Source organism: Rhinopithecus roxellana, chromosome 18 (genome assembly GCF_007565055.1).
Source record: "Rhinopithecus roxellana isolate Shanxi Qingling chromosome 18, ASM756505v1, whole genome shotgun sequence".
NCBI classification, from domain to species: Eukaryota; Metazoa; Chordata; class Mammalia; order Primates; family Cercopithecidae; genus Rhinopithecus; species Rhinopithecus roxellana.
The window spans coordinates 17740274-17766609 of NC_044566.1; positions in this window are offsets into that span (position 1 = coordinate 17740274).

Consider the following 26336-nt stretch of genomic DNA (forward strand, 5'->3'; position numbering starts at 1 on the left):
TACTTTATGGTTTGTATTTTGGGTACATTTTCTGAGAAATACTCCTTTTTCCTGATACTAATCAAATTAAGATTTCTTTTTAAATTTCTAATCCACCTGGATTCAATATTTACAGAGAGCATTTTTCCACATTAATACTTATTATCAGTGCACTTTTTCATGAAATCCATCTTTTATACAGTCATTTTCAGCCACCACTTTGCGACGATTCTTTTCAGTAGAAGAGAAGGCTGGTTTCTGAAACAACCACACTGATCCACATCCTGTTAGTATATTTCTATGTAATTTATATAATGACTACACATGGCTTAAATATTTTTATAAATAATAGGACAAATTGACTCATATTTACTTTTCTTTTTCAAGTTATCTTCTTATATTTATCTAAGCTGATACTTTCCCTCTGCTATACTTAGTATCTTTTCCCAACATACATTCAGAAACATATGTATACACACACACACACACACACACACACACACACACACACACACACACACACAAACTTCCTATATTATTATTCTCTAGAGGGACAGAACTAATGGAATATATATAAATATATATAAAATATATATTTATATATTATATATAAGAGAAATATATATATATAATATATTATATATAAGTAAAAATGGAATACACACACACACAGACACACACACGAGGGCAAGAAGCATCCAGCACAGGAGAAAGATGTAGACTGGGAGGCTAAGCCAGTCTCTCTTTTCACATTTTTCTGCCTGCTTATATTCTAGCCATGCTGGCAGCTGATTAGATCGTACCCACCCAAATTAAGGGTAGTTCTGCCTTTCCCAGCCCACTGACTCAAAAGTTAATCTCCTTTGGCAACACTCTCACAGAAACACCCAGGATCAATACTTGGTATCCTTCAATCCAATCAAGTTGACACTCAGTATTAGCGATCACACTTACATTGTATCTTTTCTCAATGATTGCTACACTCTCTAACTTCTGAGATTTAAAGGAATGCTTTACTCTCTTTGTTCTCTAAGATGATGAGAAATATACTTATTTTCCCAATTTTGTGTTACTCTACAGGATTTTTCTCAAAGTCACCTCTTCTGAGAAGCCATTCCTGATTCTTACCATATTGAATAATAATTTTAATTTGCTGATCTCTGTCTCTCTAGGTAGTTGAAGTCAAAGGACATACTAAAATTGTCATAACATTTCCAAATGATATCACGGTTCCAGCTATATGAAAAACATTAAATACACATTTAGAATAATGTGGATTCATGAGACAAAGATTTTAAAGATGGAAACAATGAAACATTGTTGCATTTGGCACTATATTTTAGGAAATGTCCTCATATTCAATCTCTAAATTGCAGATAGTAAAACATTAATGTGAAAGTATCACTGTAATCTTTCCCCCCATAAATTATTAAATTTATTTATTTTTAAATAAGAATCATTCAGAAAATAATGTATATTTTAAAAGTAATGCAGACCTGTATATTCACACAGGTAACGTTTGCTTTGGGGAAAATTGTTTGCAATGAGTCATAGACAAAGTGACTGAAATTGTCTTAAGAACTCATTCCATCTAATTTTATCATACACATAGTCTACAGTTAGCTGTGTTAAATGTTTGCATGAGCTACAAGAAGTTATGATAATTGAATTTTGTCAATTTTTTTAGGTGAAAGCTGTGGCTCAGGGTGAATTTGCATAGTATATTAGAAGGTACAAAGCTAGTCAGAGGAAAACCATGATTAAACTCAGTTAAGTCTTATCCCTAATCCCATGAACGTGCTACTTCTCTAAACTGCCTCACATAAATTAATTTGGAAAGAAAGATTCTCTTCATACAGTAAAACTAAAAAAATAAAAAATAAAAACATTTAGGTTATTAATGTGACCTCCTTTATATTAAAAAAGGAAGAGAGGTCAATACTACAATTTATTTTTATTTTATTTTATTTTATTTTTTTAGATGGAGTCTCACTCTGTCACCCAGGCTGGAGTGGAGTGGCACAATCTCGGCTCACTGCAGCCTCTGCCTCCCAGGTTCAAGCTATTCTTGTGTCTCAGCCTCCCGAGTAGCCTGGATTACAGTTGCATGCTACCACATCTGGCTAGTTTTTGTATTTTAGTAGACACAGGATTTCACCATATTGGCCAGGCTGGTCTCAAACCCCTGACCTCAGGTAATCCACGTACCTTGGCCTCTCAAAGTGCTGGGATTATAGGCGTGAGTTACTGTGCCTGGCTTAAATACTAAAAATTGCATAATGCTTTTTTTAATTGAACATTTATAACATTTGGAAAGTGTTTAATCAAATCTATTGTAAATCATATGCTCCTGCTCCATGTCATTTATGTAATCTTCATCTTGGATAAAATCAAAACAATAAATGGATTTGTTTGTGCTCAATTTACTAGTTGTATAATAAAATACAAGCTTTAAATACTCTAAATTTGTTACTTTAAAATCCTACATGAATGATTTAAATAAAAAGACTAAAAGCATTGCAATTTCTCAAGGGGTGAATGGCTCAAAACAGCCGTGTTGGTCTATTTAGTTTACCATTAACTTCAAAGTAGCTATTCTCTTAAAAAATTTTAAGCTCTTGAATCTCAGAAAAGTGTATTAGTTTGACAGAAATGTTTAATTAACTTTATTGTGCAAAAGCAAGAACTCTTATTTCATTTTTAAGTATTCTACAAAGCATCTGATTTATAGATATAAAATAAAAAACCATCCCTACCTCATACACATGAATCTGCTTTTGATTTGAAACTTTTCATTTCTTCTTAAGTGATTACTTAAAATTACCAGGTGTAGCATGACCAGACTTCTAGTTGAATTTAAAATAATAAGATTAATACATAATTAAAAGGCATGCAATTCTTCAGGCTGAAATTACCAGGGAGTAAATACTTTGTCTAACTATTATAAAAATATTATATAGTTTAATTTTAATAAGTATTTTGATAATTTAATTTTAATTCTCACAATAAGGGTTCAGGATCATTGATATTTAAATCAACCGTATTTGGGCAAATTTTTATGACAATGGCGGATAATTCACAAGTTTCATAAAGTTAACAGCCAAATAGGGATATAGTCAAAGCGTATTCAAAAATACAAGCCACTCTTTTATTTCTGTATTTGAAATGACATTATATATTTGTTACTAATATTTTTACAAAAGATAAATTTCATATTTTACTTTTTTGTTTAAAACAGCAAACGTGTTTATGTCTGTTAATTTAACTAGATTGTATTTCTATGTGTATCTATTTAGAGAGATAGTAGTATACAGTAAAGAAGGTCTTGATGTTTACAAAGCTTATATTCCAAGTAGGTAAGTTAATACATAAGCAGAAAAAGGCATGGACCATATTGTAACTAAGTAGAATGTGACTGGCCCTTATGTCATTTTAGGTAGTTCTCAATTGAAATGCACATCTTCTCTAAGGATGCAACATAGGGGGCAGATAGTTGAACAATATTCAGTCATTAGAAATGCATAACCAAAAATAAAAAAAAAAAAGAAAATAGATATTATCCCCACACTCCCCTCTCCCTACACACAAAATTATTCCATCTTCTGCAAAACAGGCAGAAAAGCTGAAACATTGTCTTCAAGGAAAAAGGATTAGATGTGAGGGACACATGGACTGAGGTCAGATCTTAGGAGGCCTTAGAAGTCATGGTCATGGATAATTCTATGATCAATGAGAAGATATTGGAGTGTTTTAAGGAAGGTAACACTATAGTCTGAATTTCATTTACTAATCTCACTTATTGGGAAGTGTGGTTGATGGGGAAAATCAAAGGCATAAAATCAATGACTTTATAGAATTCTAGGAGAGTCTTACAGTCATTTGAAGCAGTGTGATTAAGTTGTCTTTGGCAAAAATTGCTTCCTATCTGAAGCCAGAACCAAGGGGAGTTGCTGATGACAGAATATGCAGAGTGAAATATGCTTCTATTTAATAATACCAAAAATGCAAACAATGGAGTTTTGAAAAGTAAGAGAAAGACGACAAGACTGAAGTTTTTAGGTTTCTATGGAAAACAACTGTGATATAGAAATTGAATGCTATCAAGTCATCATATAAATAAGTGTGAAATGCAGATAATGACAAACCTACATTGTTTTAGAAAGTTAGCAACATAACAATCAATTTTTGAAAATATTTGTATAAAGAGTACTTAAGTAAAAAGATAAATACTGGAAGAAACTGATATTTCTAAAAAATGACTCAAACTTTCTTACATTCTAAACATAGTCTAAAATGAGAAAATTATATACTGTATATGTCATACACACATGCACACATACACACATAACTAAATGCATGTATATAAATACATGTAATTAACTATCTCATATAGAAGAAATAAAAGCAGATGAAGTTTGGGTGTTTGAGTGAAATTATGGATGGAAATACTGAAGAAAATAAATACTTCAAATAGTTAACAATAAGTTAATTGTCAATTAGAAGAATAAAAATAGAATGTTCTCAACTCTGGCAAAAACCTAATAAATGAAAAAAAAATTGAAAAAGAATAAAGCAAACAAAAATATACAAAAATGAGATGCCAGAAAAATATTCTAAAATTATGCCAGTGAATGGTTGTGAGTGGATTTAATCTATGTATTTAAATTCACCTTAGTTAGATGATATATTTTTTAAAGGCAAGCAATTTGATGTGATTAGTAATGAATATGTAGACAGAAGTATAACAGTACAACTAGAAAATTGAGACATTATTGATGGCATGTGAATGACCATGACCAAAGGTTTTGTATTTTTAGAGCAAACATTTAGGAATGAGTTATTCGATCTTTCTTTTTTAAAATTGTATACAGGGTCTGGCTCTGTCACCCAGGCTGGAGTTGTGCAGTGGCACGATCTTGGCTTACTCCAACTCTTTCTGCAGGCTCAAGCTGTCCTCGCACCTCAGCCTCCAGAGTAGCTGAGACTACAGGCATGCACCACCATAGTCAGCTCGTTTTTGTATTTTTAGTAGAGATAAGTTTTGCCATGTTGCACAGGCTGGTCTTGAAGTCCTGGGCTCAAAGTGATTTACCCAGCTCAGCCTCCCAAAGTGTTGGAATTACAGGCATGAGCCACTCCGCCTGGTCTGAGTTATTCAATTCTTCATTCTACAAGTACTATTATGTCATCAGGGGAAGATATGGACATTGTTGTAAGCATATTACAATTGTCTTGGAATAATATAATGAGCAAAATATTTGGGATGGAGGCAAAATATTTTATACTGGGGATAATCTAAAAAAAATAAATCAACACCATGGGATTGTTTAAATTTTAGCAGTAAAATTGTGGGTATTTACAAATCATTCATGTGTTTCTTGTTTAGATTAAGTGACATAACATTACTTTGTTTAGTGATTCCAGAAAGACTATGGTGAAAATAGATGAGAGGGGCTGCAAGGGGAAATCAGAAGCGTACACTTGCCCAGATGGTACAGCACACAAATATATAAATATCCATTATCTAATGTAATTGTTATGCTTTGACTCAGAATAGAGATCACGGGTAGTGATTCAAATGTGAGAATTATGGAATTCACTATTCTTTGTTTGCCTAGATGTATTTGTTCCAACATCCGTTCATAACAAAACTTCAGGGTGGGAAACATTGTTCCTTAAAGACACAGATCCACAACTGTACTTCTTACATGCATATGACACAAGCCAGACTAATATAATAATCTCTGCTGGAACTTGGGGCACAAAAGTGGTAAATCATTCCCTTCACTTCTTAGAAAAACAAATTGAAGTTTCTGTTGCTGCAGTCCGAGATCTTCTATTTCCACAAAATATGTTAAATTCTTGTGACTAAGCTATTCCTTTAGTTCTATAAAGTATTTTCTTTTCTTTTTGCTAGTCATTTTTGCTTTCTTCAGTTGGGAAATAGAAAACTCAATAAATGATTGAAACTGGTTTCAAAGTGCAGGCAATAGGTGTTACTCTCTCTGGAATATATGATGCATTTGGAATTAAATATTGAGTTGCATTTCAGTGAATGGCAATGAACCATGGTTTAAGGAAGCTGATTTGACATTATTAAATAAAACGCATTGAGAAATATATAACCTCAAATATCGAGTGAAGAGTCTGGCTCGAGGTTAAAAATCTATTTGTGATTTTTGAGGCCTGACCACAGGCAATAACAAGGGCTTTACCTGGCAGGCTTCACAGGGAGAGCTGGCCTCCTCACGCCAGGGGAGTTGACATGCAGCCAGCTTATTGCAGTCTCTGATGGAAGCTGCAACCAAGGACTCAGGCATTCCCTTACTTCCTCCCCGCTGCAAGTCATGCTCTTCCCATGTTTGCATCGCTAGCTTGACGCCTCATTCCTCGGACTAGATTCCTTCATATTTGAGGTCGTAGGTAGACATCTTCCCAATGAAAGCAGAATGTATTCTTTGAACTACATAGATGGCTACAGATGAATTGTGTTTTGTAAGTGTACATGTACACGTCCTAAACATACACAGATACTCTACTTACAATGGGATTACATCTTGATAAGTTGAAAGTATTGTAAGTTGAAAATGCAGTTAATACACCTAACCTACTGAACATCATAACTTAGCCTACCTTGCCTCAAGCATGCTCAGAATACTTTCCTTAGCCCTGAGTTGGGCAAAATCATCTAATATAAAGCCTATTTCACAATAAAATGTTGACTGTCTCATGAAATTAATTAAATTCTGTACTGAACGTGAGAAACAAACGTAGTTTGGGTACTCAAAGCACAGTTTCCATTGAATGCATATCACATTCACTCCATTGTAAAGTAAAAAAATCAGAAATAGAACCACTGTATCTCAGGGACCATCTGTACACACCCCCCCCCACCCAACACACACACACACACACACACACACTACAAATAATACTGCACACAAAACAAACAGGAAGAAAACTGCTTACTTGGGACCAATATGAAATTGTAAAATATTTCTGGAATTCAAAATTACTTGTACATACTTACTATATACTTCTGCTCCATGACCTTTCACACTTTCAGGGATAAGACACTGATTCACAAAAGTTCTAGAGTTATGATGAATATACTGTCAGCTTAGTCTGAGTGTCAAAAAGAGAGAGAGCTGCTTCACCTGACGTCATCCTTCTCCAGGGCTGCCAACATGTAATATTGGGTCAATGCAGGTTTCTACAGGCCCAGCCTAGCTGCCTCAAGACAGCACTGCTGCAACTGCATTGTAGTTTCTCACTCTGTCCAATTCTACTCTCATCAGTGACTATCATTTTCTAATATCAAGGAACTACCCAATAAACTTTCTGGAGGCCAATCATCTCGGAGACTCAGATCCAAGACAATTGTTGCCAGGAGTGATTTGAGGAAGCAGTCTAAAGAATGGAGTCTGGGAACTGGGACACCTACTGGCTGACTGTATCAATGGTAGATAGAGCGTGAAAAGTTCCAGGTATGTTGTCATGGTACAATTTTTTTTTTTTTTTTTTTTTTTTTTTATCGGAACATCAGAGAAAGGGAATACATTGACAGTTACAATAATCCAAGCATTTGATTCGAAAAAACAAATTTTTGCAAAGTAGTAGTTGTAAGGATTATGGCATTGTACAATTGCTGCTGGGGTAAATTTACATACTGGAGAAAAACAATGAGATGCTATTTAACAATAATTGAAAGTGAAATGTGAAAGTAAAAGAGCTAGAACTTCCTTTACTGTCATCTTCTGCAATCAGAGGACAGAGGATCAGGTCCAGAATTTATTTTAATGATGAATTACTTAATAGGTAAAATGTACATTATTCAAGTGACAGTTACACTAAATGCCCAGACTCAAAAAAAAAAAAAAAATTTAAAAAGGGTAGGAAAGCTCTAAATAGATTGAAATTTCAACCTTGGAAACTCTGCTGTTCTAATCAGAGATCTGATTGACTGATTGGATGGGTTAAGAATCTCTCTCTCTCTCTCTTCTCCCCCTCTCTCTCCTGTTCAGACAGAGAGGTGTTGGCATAGATGTGTGGCCATGTCATTTAAATTGAACAGCCATGCTTTAGTGACAACTGCATGTTTTCTTTCATACTTATCACTTCATCAGGTTTGGAGCAGTTTGAAGGCTGCATGCCACGGCACACTGAAACACAGCTACTTCTGAGTACTCATGTGTTCTCTAAATTATATACTATGGCTTCTATCTATCTATGTACTCTCCAAATTAGGGATTAAACGATAGACACATGCTAATTTTTATCAGATAAATATTTCTCTAGAACAATGGACAAAAAAATGTGGGTTGAAGACAGAGTCCAGAAAGCTCAGTGGCAGTGGTTCCCCAAATCATAACAACTATTTCTGAAACTGGTTGTCACTTTCATTTTCCCTGCTTTAGCTCCTTAATTTCATTGCTATTAATACAAGTCTAGGTGAAACAAGCTTGAAAGCATGCCATGCCCTCAAATTAAATCCACTTGTCTCCATCCATTTTAGGTAAAACTTTTATAACCAGATTGTTTCTACGTTTCAATACCAAATATTTCTATTTTTAATAAGACAATTAAACTTTCATAACTATTTTACTTAATAATATTGATTCACTCTTTGAAAAGAATATTTTTAAACACTATGTGTCTGAGTTTTACTATTTTCTGTCTTTTCTTAGTCTGGTTGGAGCTTGAGCTCTGGAGTCAGACTGCATGAATTCAAAAGATAGCTCTGCTGCTTTTAATAATTGTGTGGGGGAAGAGATACCTATGCTCTCTGCATTTCATTTCCCCTACGCATAAAGTGGGGATAATAAAATTCATCTGCGGAAACTCTGTAATTCATAGTGGAAGTACAGCAAACTTTCTCATATACTTTTGTGAATTTAAGAAGCAATATAAGGAAATTACAGATTTTAATTTTAATTTTGCTATAGGAAAACCATAAATAAATGTTTATATTTGTTATATGGAAAATAATTCAACAAATAGAACAATATTTTCATTTAAAAAGCCATTGTTTTGTTTACCTTTTATTTGGAGGTAGTAGATATTTAAATGTTTTCTAATAGCATATGTTTAGTATAGTTTTCAAATTTCCAGTTATGAGAACAACTTGTAGTCCTTTTAAGGACATTCTGCCTACTACAACTGATGGTGGTTGTAAAAGCTGCATTTACATTCATTTAGGACAGGATTCAAATGCCAGATTCATCAATTCCAAACTAAGATGCTTTGGGCAAAGTTTCATAAACATTTTAAGCATTGATTTTTTTTCCTTTGAATTTTCTTTACGCATTGATATTTTGTCCGTTTTTTTTTTTTTCTATTTGCACTGTTAAAATAGAAAAAATGACACAACTCATTGAGCTACTTGTAGGAATAGTAAAAAGTACAAATATCAGTTATAATGCTTGACATGTAGTAAATATTCATAATATTGGTGCCAATATCCTAGATAACGATTTTCATGGATGAAATTAGTAGGTTGTTTGTGTTCTGTCAAAATTTTTAACATTGCTCTATTGTTTTTATGTGTTTAATTTTGAAAACCAAATTTTGATGACAGTCCATTTTTGTATTATTATCTTTGATATTTTCCTTTCCAAATCGGAATTTATCTTTATTGTTTTCCATATCAATTGTCAATATATTTCTTTTTATCATTTTTCTGATGATCAATCAGTCCTTTCCATGATACATTCATCTTTACAGATTATGATATGTACATATCAGAAAGGGAATTTGATATGTTATTTAAAGGAAAAATCAAACTGTTTTTCCTCTATATTCACATTCAACACAGAACACTTCTGACAACAGATATGCAAGTTTTTCCCACACCAATCAATTCTCCAACACAGCTTGGTGTCCCACAAATCACTTCAATTGCAGCACTATATACGTGGAGTTAGCAGCAGATCCCAGAAATTAAGGATTCAGTCTTAACAAGACTTTCCCCACTTCAGATGACAATTGGAAGTCCAGGCCTTCTGTAGCTCTGACCAGGGACTCCCACAACTCCCTTCTAAGCTTTTATAATTTGCTAGAATGTCTCAGAACTGAAGAAAGCACTTATCATTTACTTGTTGATCAAAAAGGATATGATAAAAGATGCAGATGCATCCTTTTTGTACAGCCAGATGTGGAGGTACACATGGTGAGGTCAGTAGGGTCCTGAGCAAACAGCTTCTGTTGCTGTAGAGGTGGGGTGCACTACCCTCCCAGCACATGCATATATACTCAGTGACCTGGAAGCTCAGCAAGATCATCATTCAAAAATTTTTATAGAGCTTTCCTATTTTGCACATCACCCTTTCCCTGGAGGTCAGTAAGTGAAGCTGAAAGTTCCAACCCTCTCACTACTTGGTCTGGCTGGTGAGCAGTCCCATCCTGAGGCTATCATGGGGCCCTAACCTAATACATTTCATTAGCATAAACTTAGGTGTGATTAAAAGGGGCTAGTTAAGAATAACCACAGACACTCCTATTACTCAGGAAATTCCAAGGGTTTTAGGAAGTTCATGCCAGGAACCTAGGGACAAAAACTAAATTATTTCTTAATATACCACAGACTAACTTGTAGGAGAGTTTCCTACAGGTTTAAGACTCTTTGAAATTTAAAAGTCTTTGAAGAGTTAAAGAGTTATCAATCATATGCTGTCAGTTTGCATTAAGAAAGCAGTGTATATAAACAATTTTCATCAAGCATGCATTCTTGATGAAATCAATTCCTTCCCCAAAGATTTGTACATTTATTATATTTATATTCCAGAAGCTGTAATGTTAGATTCAGTGTCCTCTTCCTTTTTTTTTGTTGTCATTAACACATTTTTACTTGAAAAACAAATAAGTATATTTTGGAATATATACTGTTTTGCAGTCATTGCACTATGCACTATTATTTTCTTTCAGTTGTAGGAACTGAGTCAATAACAAATGGAAGATGCCAAGATGGGGAAACTCTGTATGATTGCATCCCAGCACCACAGCAACAGGGAAACAGCTTTGTAATTTTCCATTTGGTTCAGATGTTAAGTTTCTCTTCTAGAAAAGTGTTTCCAGTTCTATAATTTTGATGATTATAGATGAAAGCCAATGTGCACAATTTATTCATTTATATATGGCATCTTTTAAGAAAGCTAATGGTCACATATATGTCTATGCATGTTACAGACTATTTGCTTTTAGAGATTGTAAATTGTAGGTTAAATTAGAAAAGAAAAATGGAATATAAATTATATTGCCTAAATTATATATAATTTTATTCATTTAATGTATAGATTGCTGAAAATAAGGCAAATATATTAAAGTATTCTTTTTCTTTTTCTCTCTTTCTTTCATTTCTTTCTTGCTGTCCTTTGTTTTCTTGGTTTTCTGAGATGGTCAAGTTCTAGAATAATTTTTTAAATGTATTCATTTAGGTTGTATACACATATACACACATATCAAATATTATATATGTGTGTATATGTATATAACTTAAGGGTATACATATATATAAACTAAATATACATATGTATAGTTTGATTATCACATCATTGACGTTAGCCTTTTGACTGTAGTCTGTCAAATGCAATCATAACAGCAAATTCCTCTATATCTGATCTGTGTTTGCTAGGTTTCTTTTGGCACTAGCATTATGTGATGCTTCTATATCTGTTGATTAGTATTGACTTGTCCCTGAGTTGTGTGTAAAATTCTGTGAGCTTCCAGGTCTGTACACTTCATTTTAATCATGGCCTGACATTAATCTTTATGAGTGATCAAAATGTGTGCTCTTGGAAAGTAAATTGATTTGAGTGCATGCCAACTATTAGGTACTACACAAAATACTTAAAATCTCCAGCTAGTGTTTTTGAGATTTGACATTATTTTAAAACAGATATACTGATATGGTTTAACTGTGTGCCCACCCACATCTCATCTTGAATTGTAGCTCTCATCATCTCCATATGTGGTGGAAGGACCTGGTAGGAGGTAATTGAATCGTGGGGGCGGTTACCTCCATGCTGTTCTTGTGATAGTGAGTGAGTTTTCACAGATCTGATGGTTTTACAAGGAGCTCTTCTCCCCCTTCACACTGTACTTCTTGCCGCTGCCATGTGAAGAAGGACATATTTGCTTCCCCTTCCACCGTGACTGTCTATGTTTCCTGCAGTCTGTCCAGCCACACTGAACTGTGAGTCAGTTAAACCACTTTCCTTTATAAATTACCAAATCTCACGCATGTCTTTATCAAGACATGAGAACAGGCTAATACATATACGTTGCTGTGTTGAGACATTTTTAACACTAATAAAAGTAATGTTAAAGGAGTTTAAATTAACTTTTTAGGTTGAGAAGTGACATGTTTTTTATATGAGAGGATACTTTGTCATGCATAAGTAAGTGTTTAAATAAGGCTTGGGTTGATATTTTATATTTTGGGCAGACTTTGAATTGAAACTTTACTTTCCATAATTCTGAGACACTCTATAGAGAAGGTTATGTAATTAATAGTAGGTACTTTTTTTAATATCCAGGTAAACATTGAAGAAGAAATACAATTGTAATTTACTGAAATGAAAGTTTCTTTTAACTCTTTCAGTTGTTTAGCTTTTTTAGTTCTCTTTTAAAAACAAACTTAAATAAGAGGGAATAGGTGATAAAAAAAAAAAAAATACTGTCCCAACTACTTGGGAGACTGAGGCAGGAGAATGGTGTGAACCCGGGAGGCGGAGCTTGCAGTGAGCCGAGATTGCGCCACTGAACTCCAGCCTGGGCGACAAAGCGAGACTCCGTCTCAAACAACAACAACAACAACAACAACAACAACAACAACAACAACAACTGTGTTTTTGTGTAAAAACCCCACACCACAAAACTAAGGATGAATAATATGATGGCTTATGAATAAAACAATTTCTCATCTAACAAGAAATTCATAGTATAGTAGCCTGGAGCAGTTTTTAGCATTTCTGATGGTATTAGATTTAGAGATCCAGTGTCACATTCTTTTTCTCACACATCCTTTGTGAAGCCAGTGGCCTTGGCTTCACAAAATACTAACAAGCATCAGGCCAAGTTGCAAGTAAAAATTAGGGAAGGCTAAAGGGCAACAAAAAATAAAAAACCCTTACACCAATGAGCCCACTTACACTTTCAAAGAGTTATAGTGGAAGCATTATCAAACAAGTTTGATATGTCATCCATAGCAATTCTAGCCTTAAAAAACTTGTGAAATGTGGTAGTTTATCTGGGAAATTTGTCATTATATATAAAATATGGAATTTTTAATAATGCAGAGGCAAGTAGTGGATATGTGGTGAGCAATAATCAGCACACATCTCAAAATCTGAGACATACAGAAGGGTAGTGTAAGATTGTATGTTGGCCGGGCACGGTGTCTCATGCCTGTAATCACAGCACTTTAGGAGGCCAAGGAGGGTGGATCACGAAGTCAGGAGTTCAAGAACAGCCTGGCCAATATGTTGAAACTACGTCTCTACTAAAAAAATACAAAAATTAGCCTGTCGTGGTGGCATGCACATGTAGTCCCAGCTGCTCAGGAGGCTGAGGCAGAAGAATCGCTTGAACCCGGGAGGCAGAGATTGCAGTGAGCTGAGATTGCACCACTGCACTCTAGCCTGGGCAACAGAGAGAGACTTCATCTCAAAAAAAAAAAAAAAAAATTGTATGTAAAAATTTCATAGATTGTTTAGGATTGTACCAGTTTATGATGTCAAGCTTCATCATAAACACCAAGGAGCCTGCAATATTGCAGCAACCTTAATAGGAAAAGGTCCCAGTCAGGTAGTCTGAGCTCTAACTTTAAAGTATGTTTAAATTGAGGAGCATGAGAAGTTATTTTTTTAATGTGTAAATTTACATTACACAAATATCCCTATTGTTTAAATATCAAGAATAATTACACATTTAGTTATTCAATATAAAAGGATTATTACCAGTAATTCTAATGTCAGTTTTTGTGTATTCATGTATATGGTATTCATGTATATGTGTATTCATATATATAGGTCCTGCAAATTTTATAGACCTGTATGATTTCATGAATTTGCTTACATTTCTTAACAGCACAACAATAATTTTTTTTTTTTTTTTTTTTTTTTTTTTTTTTTTTTTTTTTTTTTTTTTTGAGATGGAGTCTCGCTCTATAGCTGGGGCTGGAGTGCAGTGGCCGGATCTCAGCTCACTGCAAGCTCCGCCTCCCGGGTTTACGCCATTCTCCTGCCTCAGCCTCCGGACAGGCACCCGCCACCTCACCCGGCTAGATTTTTTTTTGTATTTTTTTAGTAGAGACGGGGTTTCACCGTGTTAGCCAGGATGGTCTCGATCTCCTGACCTCGTGATCCGCCCGTCTCGGCCTCCCAAAGTGCTGGGATTACAGGCTTGAGCCACCGCGCCCGGCCGACAACAATAATTTTTAAAGGTGGGATTACAGGTCAAGTGTAGGATTTAACACAAAAACAAGTGTAATAAATAAACATTTAGTAATAGGTATAATAATGTCTGTGCTGTATGTGAAAAACTTTTTCCCTCATAGTCTCTCTTCTTCTATAAAATCTCACTTGCTCTCAGAATAAAACTATCAGCATTGTTATCTTGATTTCATAAAAGTTTTATTATTAGCAACCAGCAAATAACCTCAGTAAATTCAAGGCCTTACTAGAGATATTTTTATAAAGTAATAATTTTAAAGAGTATTTTAATAGCAATTTCAAGTAGTAATTCACAAAGAGAGACAGTAAGGAAAGAAGAAAGAAAGGGAGAAAGACAGGCAAGCAGGCTGGAGGGGTTGAATAGAGGGAGGAAGAAAAGGAAGAAGACAAGAAGATAGATTCATTAATATTCCTTTTTGCAAAATATTTTTGAGCTCTAATATTAGCCAAGTGCATATCTATGTAATGTGGTTCTGGCTGTAAGAATTATTTTTAAGTATTAGAATTAATGAAGTTAACATTCAAATGAATTGAGAAAATGAGCAAATAAGCCAATAAATGCATGAGATATCAGAAGTTGATATTACAATAAGGAAACAACTCAGGGTAAGGAAACAGTGATAGAATTCTTCTTTCTTTTTTTTATTTTTCAAAGGGAGCATGTGATACATTTTCTGACAATCTGAAAATTAGTGTAGAAGAGAAAATAGTGCTGGAGTAAAACAGTAGGTATTTGGGGAAAGAGCAGCTGCAAAGTCTCTGTGATGATAATATATTCCCAGAGCGGCACAGTTGGAGGGTTGGTGGAGCTAATGGAAGAAGACAGAAGGGTAGGGAGAAGGAGTAAGAAGGAAGGCCAGAGGATGGAGCAGAGTTCACACAGGCCACAGTCACATCTCTGGATTTCAATCTGGGTCAAATATGGAGTAAATCATGGTATTTGAGCTGTCATGACCCATCTCTCTTTCTGATAGCTTTGTGGAGAAGAAAGTGAAGAGGAGAATTCTATGTTTATATATATTTTTTACCATTTTTCTGTGTGCTATACATCACCATTTTAAATTTTTTGCTTATGTCTACATCTTGTATCTATTAACAAGTAATAAATATTAAAACAGTTTATACACATATGTGTACAAATGCATACACATCCACATTGATATTAACGATTTCTTCTTGACTATTTTCGGGATTTACAAGTTTTAAAAAATACTTATTATTTTTATTCACAAATGTTTCCCTCTAGTTTGTCTTATATTTTGTCATTACATGCTAATTCAATTTTGGATAGATAATTTAAGATTGTATGTTAAGTATATTTCTCTTTTTAAAATAAATCAATTTTAGAGGCATATTAAACTACACAGATATATCATTAATGATAATACACTATAACGTATAAATTTTGGTGTCTAAATTACAAGCTTTCTTTTATTCTATATATTTTCTTGTACAGTTTTATTTTCTATTTCTATAGTATATATTTTATTACTTTTCAGTCTACATAATTAGCATGCTTTGCACCTTTGCTTACTTTTAAAAGACACTTAATTATCATTAAGCGATAGTCATTAATGCTTCCCAGATTAATTATGTAGTCCTGCTGACTTTTCTGCTTCCAAACAGATAGCTCTTTCTAGTATATTTTTGTTTGGAAGGTCCATACGATAAGTTCTATTCAATAAGATGCAAGCAGAAATTTGACATTGTTGCCAGGTGAATGCTGGTATTATGTTATCCAGAAGTCTCTATTTCCTTCTGTCATGGCAACCAGCAATGTTTATGATAGTTCCTATGATACTGATGTGGAACTGTGAAGGTCTACAATGAATATTTCCCCATTTCCTCAATCAGCCCTACAGGGTCATAACTATGAGTTGTAAATTATCCATTGTTGTTTTAAACCATCAAATATTTGAGTATGTAGCATCATCAATTTCCTTCTGAATAATAAAAAAATTGCTACCTAGAATCAGGATGCATCTATCAGAAAAATCATAAAATATGAGTCACTTTCAGATGAGAAACTTGTTGGAAAAAAGAAAATTATTATAAGAGGACACATAATTTCCACTATAAGGAAGGAAAATAGGTAGTACTCAGATAAGTTATTAAAAAACTGAATTTTACTATTATGGGTTGGCTCCAATTGTCTGTGTTTGAAAAGGTATTATAAGAAAAATAAGATTGTAAAATGGTTGGCTAATTTGAAATTAGAAATGGAAAGAAATAGAAGCACTTCACCAATTTAGTAATTTGTATGGCATGAATAAATTATTGCTTCTCAATCCCAAACAGTCACCCAATTAGCAAAGTCTTTCATCAACAAGGCAGATTAAAACTCAGCTTGCAGCTAAGATAAAATTGTGGGGTATGGCTGTCACATCCATAACTAGAAACCAAGAAAAGAGATTAAATCATTACCAAGTAAAGCCCTTTCATTGAACTGAAGACTCAAAGCAAATTTGCTATGTGTTTTGTGATTCCACAGAAGCTAGAGCTTAGGCTTAAATTACTTCCCTTTAAGGACAGACAAGAGGGGGAGAAAATGGTGGGAGAGAGAGAGAGACAGACACAGACAGAAAGAGAGAGAAACAGAGAGAAAGAGAGAGAGAGAGAGAGTCAACCTTGGAGGCTATTAGCAAAAAAACAAACAAACAAAAAAAAAAACCACAAGAGAGAGAGAAACCTAAGAACATGGCTACAAAAAACAAAAACAAACAAACATTAATAACAAATCCTGAAAATATGACATCAGGGTTCGATTCTGGAGAGGGAGCCTGAGAAACGGCTACCACATCTAAGGAAGGCAGCAGGTGTGCAAATTATTGATAATTATTCTTATTGATAAGAATAAAATAGAAAAGAAAAACACCGTTCTTTGCTTTTGACGTAATTTCATTGCAAAATAATCACCAACTTAGAACACAATGTGTCTGTCCCATTCAGACTTAAAATGACCCTTGGGACAAAAAAGAGGCTGAGGAAAGTGCTCAGCTACCAAAAGTCATTATTTCCTAGTAGTCAGTTCAGAAGGCACAAGGAACTTTAATAAAGAATAACTTTTTAGAAGGTCGAGAGATAAGAACTAGAGGTTACAGACTGCAGTGGATTTGAGTACTGTCTTATAGAGATTGAGACTCCTAGAATAGAAGGTTCCATTCCTGACCTCGAGGCATAAGGACATGAAAATTTTTATCTTTGGATATAGTAGAACTTCAATAGAAGTCAGATACCTTCTGTATCTCTTCCCAACTTTTTTTTCCATTTTATCAATACATTTTTTCATGAATCAATTATATTTAAAGAACAGTTTAGGTTAACAGACTTATTAAGCAAAAATATAGTTTTCATATACCTCCTTCCATATACACAGTTTCACCTGTTATTAACATCTTGCATTTGTATGCTAGATTTGTTGCAATTAATAAACCAATATTGTTTTTAACTAAAGTCTATTATTATTAAGTAAAATCCATAGAATAGTGTTCACTCTCTGCATTGTACAGTTCAATGAGTTTTGACAAATGCATGATACCATGCATCCATCATTACAATATCTTAAAGAGAAGTTTTCCTCCCTAAAAATCTTGTGTGCTCTACTTACCTCAAACTTACTCACTTCACACTTTTGGAAACCACTCATCTTTCTACTGTCTCTATAATTTTGTCTTTTCCAGAATATACGTTTAGAATCAGAAAGTATGTGAGTTTTAAAAAATACCACCTTTTTTTCTATTGGCCACTGTTAATTGGATGGGTGAAGGACAGATAATTCCTCATAGCTCATGCGTTCTCAGATCTTTAGAAGCTACATTTGGCACATGTTTTAGCCGAAGATTTGAGGACTTTGTACTTGATGCCATGATTGACAATCTTGCCATTTGGTGACCTGGAGGGCATCATGTCTTCTTTCGGTCTAATGACATATGAGTATAAGTCACTTGCATAACTTCTTGCTGTAACTTTTAAGTGTTTGTGTATAAATCACCACGCATTACTGCTTTCTGACAAGATGACTTCTAATGCTTGGCAATTTATTTCCCTGTTGACCTGGATCACTGTACTCATACTGAGTAGAAACATCAACAACTGACTTGCAATTACAAGTAATGAGGGGAGGATGGAGCCAAACTTGTTTCAATGAGGTTTTAATTTTTGATACTCACCTTAGTTTAACCCAGTCTTTTTACTAGTATACTCATATATTTGAATGGTAGTTTGCCTAGGTAACAAAATTATAACCATATCAATGTTAGAGACAGTGTGTTCTTTCACTTGTTAAAGTGAAATTTTCTGCCATTATAAAGACAGCACTCGTAGGTTACAGATTATGAAACAATTTAAGCTTTACTTTCTTCTTTGTAAAAATCAGAAATTTACATAAGTATATTTTAAGGTGTCACAGTTTTTTCACCATTCTTATTTAGAAAAATGTCAAATTCAATCATGATATATTTTTTCTTTCACAATTAAAAGAATAATGTATTTTTAGTTTCCGCTCTATTTTTAAAAAAAATTCTGTTATTTGACGCTTACCTTTTCAGGATATGTCTTTCATATTAAGAGTTTCTTATGTTTGTTTCTCTCAAAAATTCTGTTTTAGTGTTTGTTGCATTGATATGGTTTTATATTTCTGAGGCTGTTCCAATTTCACTTTCAAAGTTTTATTTTTTTCTAAAGCCTACATGGAACAGCCTCAGAAATATACTATTCATTTTATTCTAGTTAACTACTTATTTTTATTTTGTTTGCAATTCTTTAATCCTTTGATTTCTTCCTACTATTTAAAAATCTCTCCAAGAATCCAAATTTCACGTTTCAAAAATTTTCTTATGTTTACTGCAGACTTAGTCACACTCTCCGTCTCTTAGTACCAGTTGTTTAACTTGTTCATGTTATTAATGTTCCAATATATTTTTCTTTTTAAAATTCCTTTTTCAAGCTAGGTGCTGTGTCTCACGCCTGTAATCCCAGCACTTTGGGAGGCTGAAGCGGGCAGATCAGGAGGTCAGGAGATCGAGACTTTCCTGGCTAACACGGTGAAACCCCGTCTCTACTAAAAATAAAAAGTTAGCCGGACGTGGTGGCGAGAGCCTGTAGTCCCAGCTACTCAGGAGGTTGAGGCAGGACAATGGCTTGAACCCAGGAGGCAGAGGTTGCAGTGAGCTGAGATGGGGCCACTGCACTCCAGCCTGGGCAACAGAATGAGAGTCTCAAAAAAAAAAAAAAAAAAAAAAATTCCTTTCTGAGTTTTTTAAAATTAAAAAGTGGCTGATCTTGTTTAGTTTTATCTTCTTACTATAAATCAAATTTTATAGCAAATAGAATAAATGACTGTCATAGATTTCTTAACTAAATGTGCACATTTTTGTGTGTATAAATAATTTTCTTAAAGCAGGGTTTAAATTACAGGGCAAACAATTTTGCCAGATTGGCTTTTATCTAAATAAAATGAACCATTAGGAGGTAGGTAATACACAAACCTTTAAGTATAAACCTTAAGTTTAAGAGCATTTTCAATTATTTTAAATTTCTGGTTGAAACATCCATTACTTTCAGGATTTAAAAAATATGTCTCTTTGTACTGTATTCCACAGTTACTCTTACTATGAATTCTGCCTAATTTTAATCTTTTATTAAATTCTTATTTTCCTGGGTACATCATTATTTTGCTTAGAGAATGTTTAATCATTAATTTTAACTCAAAGAACCTAACAAGATCTTTAATTAACATATTGAGCAAGGTCACTATGTATAGCCCAAATGAATGGAAGCTTTTGCTTTAAATAATTACTTCAAGGACTGGCCTGTTTCTCAACTACATTTCCTGTAATTATTGATTCTTTGCAGTAAGGCATTCTGGGGTCTCATGGTGAAGAATGATCCTACCTTTGTAACAGCTCTGTGATTTGCCAGTCCCCGGTTATTACATATTCTATTACGATTGCTATATTCTGCACTTCACAGAGTTTCAAAATTTTATACAATTTTTATTTATTTATGTTTGAGACAGAGTCTTGCTCAGTCCCCCAGGCTGGAGTGTAAAGGCGCAATCATGGCTCATCCAATTATTTTTTGAAGTGTTGCCCTTTTCTGTTTTTCAGAGCTCTTCTGGATTTCTCCTATTTGTTTCTCATCATTTCTATTATTTTTATTGAGGAAAAGCAATGTAAGTGCTCACCAACTGGCTCTATTCTACTATAGAATTTTAATGACGTTGGATATCGATGCTAACAATATTGAAATGAGTTGAAAGACCCTTTAGTGTAATTGGGCTCTATTTTCCTCCACCTACCCCCCAGGATAACTCACCTTCAGCTAGCTATCTTTAGAATCTTAAAATCAAAGCTATGTGCAAGGACCTAGTGTTAGAAGCTCCCCATAATATGATAATCAAAGCACGAAAGTTCAATTTCAAGAGACAGGACTTAAGTCTTATTAATTTAATGGAGGTTTAAGGTGCGGTGTTTCATGCTTCCTCAGATAAATCAGAATTACAATTAAAATGTATCATTTTTCCATCTATTTGCATTTCTGGAGGATCTTAAACACCTAGTAGAGACCATATACACTAAATCCAGATGTATAAGCTCCTGAAAACTCTAAAAGTATGAAAGATCCCCTTTTTTCCTGCATTCATGCCACTCCCCATGTGAGTGCTCTATTTCCTCCATTGTTCCCATTACCCTTGATAAAACCCTATATGTGCATGAACATTATGTTTGGCCAGTCTCTATTAACTCAATAACTGGGTGAATAGGACAAGACCTGTACTGACAAAATTTTTCAGAAGGACTTTATGTGTGGAGGTCTAGTTCCCCAGAAAACTTCAACTAAAAAAAATGCAGACAACTATAGAAATGGTAGATATCACCATAAAGATGAAAGGCACATACATATATGTTCACCAGGGCAATCATTATAATGAAACCTCAGAATTAAATGGACAGGGAAAATAATAAGCTGAAGTTAGAGTAGTGGTGATAGGAACAAAGAAAGAACCAGCAAATCAAGGAATGACCCCAGATGGTTATTCTTGAAAGTCAAGATTATAGGTCAGAGAGTTAGTACTAAGGTTGAAACAAAATTGGAATACAAAAGCCTAGTTTTATTAACTATCTGGACTATGAGTAAATTACTAAATGTCTCTGAATTTGTTTAAACTACAATTACAAATATGTCTAATTCAATGTCCTTTGACAAAAATCAATAAAGATTAAGAGCAAGGCCGGGCACAGTGGCTCAAGCCTGTAATCCCAGCACTTTGGGAGGCCGAGACGGGCGGATCACGAGGTCAGGAGATCGAGACCATCCTGACTAACACGGTGAAACCCCATCTCTACTAAAAAATACAAAAAACTAGCCAGGCGTGGTGGCGGGCGCCTTGGGAGGCTGAGGCAGGAGAATGGCGTAAACCCGGGAGGCGGAGCTTGCAGTGAGCTGAGATCTGGCCACTGCACTCCAGCCTGGACGACAGAGGGAGACTCCATTTCAAAAAAAAAAAGATTAAGAACAAGTATGTCTTGGGTACTATGAAGGTATGAAGGTAAAACTTTTGTGAAATCCCTTGCAAAAAAAAATTGTTGCATAAGAGATATGACCAACTGTTTGGATTATTTCAGTATAACTAAATCAGAACTTTTGGAAACCTTGTAATTCCAAAAAGATACTTCTATGCATCCAAGTTGTTTTCCACCATTGACACTTTTAAATATAAAATCTTTACTGACAGCTAGATTTTTATTTGATCTCTAGTTTCTTAGGGTTAATAAAACATCTTTACTATGTCATTCAAAACAATTGCATCCACCATGCAGAATAAACTCTAAATCAAATGGCAGGACCTGCTAGCCTTATCAAAAATCTGATAACTTTGACTGACATTAGTAGCAGTCACCATTTAACTAGGTCAGGTTCTAAAAGAAAAATAAAGTGTAAACAAAAATTGTTCAATTTTTTATGTCAATTAAAATATTAAGTTTGATTGACAGAGGCAGCAAATTCAGAGTAATGCGATAAATGGAATTGTCTAACATGACCCAGAGCGCTCACTGTAAGTTGCCTGGAAAATAAGCCATCAGTAGTAAGGGAATGCCGCCTCCTCCCAGCAGGAACTGCACCTAAGATAATCTTGCATAGGATTTTTGGTTAACCCCCTTTATTTATGCCACTCACCCTCAGTGGAGCTCTCAGATCACAATGTTGCTCCCAGTCTCCAGGGACAGATCAGTTGATGTTTTCAGACAACTTTTAAACAATTGGCACCTTATAGTTAGAGTGCTGCGTGTCCGGCATTAGTTTTTACACCTCTTAGCAAAATTGTTTCCTAGTTTGAGCCATAAACAATATGGAATGCATGGGACAATATGGGTGGGAAGTGATCCCATCACTCGAATCAACATCCAAACCTTAAGTCTACCTCTCCTCTGGCTCCAAGATATGGAATGATAAGAAAAGAGGAAGACTTTTGTCCTGACTCCTTTCTTTAGTGACCATCAATTTGTGAGTTTTCTTTCCTCAGTAAAGCCCCTTCATTCACCAATGACATGTCTCAGTTGAAGTCTGTCCCAAACCTTAGTGCATGGCATATGAAGACTCATAGGGATAATAACAACACTCAACGCACACACACAGACACACACACACACAAACACACAATTTAGGTGATTATATTTTGATGCATGCATGAGTACTTTGGGATATTTTCTTGAACTCAACATAATAGTAGATAAAAATTTTGAATTTTCCTTTTTGCCATGACATGTGCAGAAAAGAAAGGAGACAGATATATGAACCAATAAATTATGAAAATTCTTTACCTTCTCCACAGAAACACATAAATGAAAAAGTAGAAGCTTGTTATTTGGACCTTTTCAAATATCCACGATTCAGACTTTGAAGATTAAAATAACACATCAGTATCTTTATATCAATCCATATACTCACCTACTATATATATATATGTTTATAGTAAATAAATACTATATAAATAGCAAATGCATATGCACACATATGTGTACATATACACACATATATACGCAAATATAAAGGTTTATGTATAATCTTTCAAAGTGACATATATTTTTGAATTTATATATATAAACTTATATGAAATATATTTCTGCTAGTTTCATATTATATTACATTTCAATATTAATATTGTTAATTTATTTATTTTAGCAATTGTCTATAGTATAAGGTTATGCTATCACAGTTGTATTGAATAATATTTCATTCAAATTAAGCTGATTTTAGATCTATTTATTACTTTTCTCCAAACAGAATTTTCACGACAAAACTGTGGCTATTCCTCATATGATTTCTGAACTAATTTGAACATTCTTTAATATAAATACTAATAAGTGGATAAAATATATTTAAAAAAGCGTCAAAAAAGAGAGTATTAGTCAAAGAGTACAAGGTTTCAGTTAGACTGGAAGAAAAGGTTTTCATGATTTATTCCTCTGCATGTTGAATACAGTTAGTAATAATGTATTATGTATTTTTAAATTACTAAAATGATGTATTTCTAAGGTTCTCACCACAAAAAATAAGTTGCTGAGGTGATACATATGTCATTAGCTTGACTGAATCTTTCTACAATGTGTACATAGATCGAAACACCACATTTTACCCTGTAAATATACACATGATTATTTGTCAATTAAAAATAAATAAGTAAGCAAATAATTAAATAAGAGATTTGTGTTAATAACAATATTTATTCTTGTTGAATCTGGGCTTAAAATTTTGACTTAAAGACATTCAAATATAGATTTTAAACATCTGAGGTTTACATATTATAGTAAACTAAACAAATTACTGACAAAAAAATCCTGGGTTATATTCCTGACAATATAGGAAACTTAAAATTATTTTCTTAATTTACTTATGATTGAAACATTCAGTAAACTTTTAGATATGCTGAATGCAAGATTTTCAACAGTGTACTATTTCTCAGAAACACACATTCTGTAAGTGAAATTGATATCTTATTGAGTCTGGGGTTTTATTATATGGCTTCTTCATGAGTCTCCATGCCTTATAATAAGGGTTTATTAATTCATATGAGTAAGAATTCAAGAATTCATATTACATGTTTATTTCTAAGTACATGTTTCTAGCAAATCCTCTTAAATGAAGCGTTTGAAGTTGGAAAGTTGAAGTGTTGCTTAAATAACTTAGTTAAAATAAGTACACTTACATCTTTAATAGAATTTGGCAATCCAAGTGTTTACTTTGTATTATGTTAAATATAAACTGAAACCCAGAAAGTTTATGTGATTTGTTGTGATGTTAGACACAAAACTTAAATCCAGAGTTTTCACTTCTCAGAGTTCTTGTGTGTGTGTTTCAATAAAACTTTATTTACAAAACAGGTTGGGGGGCTTTAAAATGTTAGTAAAGTGATATTTCAAAATGTAAATGCCCTCAGTAATACAGTAAACCAGACTACATGTATAAATTGTGTCTTATGTTGCCTTTTGATAGGTTTTTGAAAATAAATATTTTTGTACATTATCTGGATTATTATGCGAACTGTGGGAAAAAGCTCCTCTTCTACATTCAAGTCAAAGCTTAAGTTTCATAAATTCTTGGCCGACAAAAGTAACAACGGGTATATTCTCAGTTAGAAAGCGAGATAACTTGTCTTATTTCAAGACAGAAAAGCATTCATGACAATGTCCCATATCCATGCTTTTCACACAGGTGAGGAATTGTCAAGTCTACGGATATTCTACCACTCTAATATAAATAATCAAAGCTCAAATCTTTCATGTCAAAGATATTGTTCATTCGTTTGGTTGGGTATTTTTAAAATTCTATATTTTACTTGGTAGGTATACTGGACCAAATGGTGATGTCAGTGAAAATGGTGAAGTAAGAAGTTCTAGCATTCTGTGATCAATAAAATCAACGTGAAAACTAGCAAAATTGTCAGAAACAGTGTTTTCAGAGCTATTAAAATTAATCAAAGATTTTTTAATAATAGACGGAGAATTTCCCCTAGAGAAATTGCAGAATCTTAGTAAGAACTGTGAGATTTGTGGTATTTTGGCTTGCCCTATTTTCATTCCACTTACTCTGTTTCTGTAGGAGGCTTGAACAACCAACGACCTTCAAACATGGTGAAAATCCTTATCCTGGCAACCATGGGAGGTGGCAAAACAATCACATACAGTAGGACTGCTATTATTTTGCTTGTCTGTTGGGTCCCTGGAAGATCTCATTTGCAAAACTGTCATTATTTGCTTTGATTTGGAAGAAATCCAGTGCAAAAAGCCGTTTTTCCAGGGGCATTTGTAAAAAAGAAAGTGTATGTGATGTGTGTGTGTGTGTGTGTATAGATAGATAGATAGATACATACATACATACATACATACATAGAGAGAGGCAATTGTTTAACTTTGCAGCTTGCTGATGATGTAGACAACAGTTGGAGCAAACAGTAGACTAACTAAAAGGCTAGAAAGTAAAATCTGGAGGATGAGATGTCTATATAAACTTTGAAAAACTCTGATGTATTCCTGGGAATCTATATGGCCACATGCATGCACGGGACTGAGTACATGCCCAAGGCTCTCTGTCCATGCTTATAACAGACCTAGGAAAACAGTAAGCTCTCACCTCTGGCTTACCTTGAGCCTTCATATAAGCAGGAAATGAGGGCTAAGGCAGAATTGTCAAACATTTAATCAAGTGTTGAAGACAAGCTTGAAGACACACACAAAGCACCTCAGCAAAGTTTAGGAGAATATTTGTTCCACACATTTAACCAAATTTCTGTCCAATAATTTACAATCCACTAAGCTACTAAGCATAGATGTAAGTGATCGCATGTAAAAAATAACATAGTCTTTGCAGAATTATTCAGTAATCAAAAAAAAAAAAAAAAAGCAAAAC